At 38.2% G+C, this 2,500-nt stretch overlaps 1 protein-coding gene across 2 annotated transcripts in view; it reads left to right on the top strand.

Moving 5' to 3' along the window:
* LOC119571239 overlaps positions 1–2,500 on the top strand; it is a 42,567-nt gene that overhangs the window by 19,314 nt on the left and 20,753 nt on the right. The window lies entirely within an intron of this gene.

The raw sequence follows: 2,500 nt of genomic DNA on the forward strand, positions 1-2,500 counted from the left end.
GTTGGGAGCACTACTGTCACCAGATGTGAGCGAGACGTGAGATGGACCTGGAAGGGTCAATGAAAGGGGTCTTAGCTTGCTGGTTTATTATTGAAGATAGATATGAGGCCCCCAAGAGACCTCCGTGTCCCTGGTCGAAAATGAGGTGAATGGAGCTGGACCCTGTCTGGCTTGGCCTGTTTGTAGTGCCTCTCTCTGTCTCTAACTGCTTCTGCCTAACCCAAGAAAAGCAGCAGCGATCAATACCCAAAACTTTTATTAGAGAAACGTCCTCATGTATCGATAACCAGGACTCGGTAACATCTCACTCAAATGCTCATCACCTGAGCCGCTTCGGGTGGGCAGAGGTGCTCTCTGCCCACCCGAAGCGGCTCAGGTGATGAGCCTGGTGCGAGGAAGAGGCGAAGATGAAGGCAGCGGCAATCATGGCGGGGATTTGAAGTAGAAAAATAGTGGCAGCAATAGTTTTATGATAGTGATAATAACAATAATGATAATAAACATCAATAATAATGATGATGATAATGATAATAATAATAATGTCAATAATAGTTAGTGATAATGGTAATAAAAGCAGCAATAATGATATTAATGATAGTAATAACAGTAATGATGATAATGATAACAATAATATTGGTAATGATAATGATAGTGATTATGATGATAGTGATAATGATAATAATAAGAGGAAAAATTATATTTATGATAATGATATTAATATTAATAATAATAAGAATAAGAATATTACTACTGCTACCACTAATAACAATGGTAATAACACCAACAGTGATAATAATAACAATAATAATGATGATGATGATGATGATAATAACAACTACAAAAATACTCTTAATAATAATAACCATAATAATGGTAATAATAACAATATATATTATAACTGAATATATATATATATATATATATATATATATATATATATATAGGTATATGTATATATGTATGTATGTTTGTATATATGTATATGTGTGTATATATATATTGTTTATGTCTGCATATGTCTGAATATATATAATATATGTGTATATATATATATAATATATATATATATATATATATATATATATATATATATATATATAGTATGGTTGTGTGGTGTGTGTGTGTGTGTGTGTGTGTGTTGTGTTTGTGTTGTGTTTTTGGGTGTGTGTGTGTGCGTGTGTGTGTGAACGTAAGAGAGGTTGGGAGCACTACTGTCACCAGATGTGAGTGAGACGTGAGATGGACCTGTAAGGGTCAATGAAAGGGGTCTTAGCTTGCTGGTTTATTATTGAAGATAGATATGAGGCCCCCAAGAGACCTCCGTGTCCCTGGTCGAAAATGAGGTGATGGAGCTGGACCCTGTCTGGCTTGGCCTGTTTGTAGTGCCTCTCTCTGTCTTACGAACGTGTCTTTTTATGCGGCGAATGTTTACTCCCGTGCGAAAAGAGAACGCGATTCGGCATCTGCGTCCGCCCAAGGAGAAAGGACAGCTGCCGGATAGAGGTGTAAAGTGTACTATACGGTCTTTCTACGTATTACTGATATCGCTCGGTCATCGCGTGCCAGGGTAGCGGGTGGGGCTGAGGTTTCGCACTGAGGCGCAACATTCAGTAGCGAGGAGGGTTATTCAGAAGCTGAAATATAAGTATGCCAGACCAGTAAAAGGGCTAAGGAGGAGGATAATGATGTGACTGCCAATCATCTTACTAAGTTGCAAGAAAAATGAGAACATAATAAGAACAATATGTCACAAGAAGGGTGACGTGTCAAGTAAGGAGGCCTTAATTACTTTGATTTGTTAGGATTAGCGAGTTCATTAGAGTGCCATCACATTGAAGAGAGAAGAATTAATTGGACAAGAATTCAACACCTTTGGGCTAAATGGGCAAGTGCTTATACTTCAGACACAAGGCAGTTGGGCTTAATTCTAAGTGCGCGCGTCTCGGGCGCTTCAATCGTATGAGCGTGTGTGTACTTTCTCGGTGCGGCGGGAGTAGGATTTCTTTGTTTACGGCCGTAAGTCGTGCTTAAATTTAACTTGCAGTGATAATAACTGTGTAAGCCATTATAAAGCATGGTGTCTGCAATGCCTTGCCATTATTTGCAACTGGAGACACTAGCATCAGTACATATTCACCAAACCCTAAAACTAAAGAAGCATAAATTCCAGCATTACTGAGGACAAGATATCGAACTCTATGTGGACGTCATGAAAGCGATTTGGATCCAGTTATGTCATTGGCATGGCACTTAGTAAAACTCATAACCCTCGAGTGAATTCCGGGTAGAGTGGGGAGGTAGGTGATCTAAATCTATGTGTGAATGAGTGGCCGATTAGCACGGCAAGTTTAAGGAAATAGTGATATTTTATAGAAGACAATATACATGCATACACAGAATTTAACAATACGCAAGTGGTAATGTGCATAACATATAAGAGGAAAAAAAGATAATTTCAATATTTCGAAAACAATAAACATGAAGAATATGATGAGAACAA

The sequence above is a fragment of the Penaeus monodon genome, unplaced genomic scaffold (assembly GCF_015228065.2).
Source record: "Penaeus monodon isolate SGIC_2016 unplaced genomic scaffold, NSTDA_Pmon_1 PmonScaffold_56, whole genome shotgun sequence".
In the NCBI taxonomy this organism is placed as follows: domain Eukaryota; kingdom Metazoa; phylum Arthropoda; class Malacostraca; order Decapoda; family Penaeidae; genus Penaeus; species Penaeus monodon.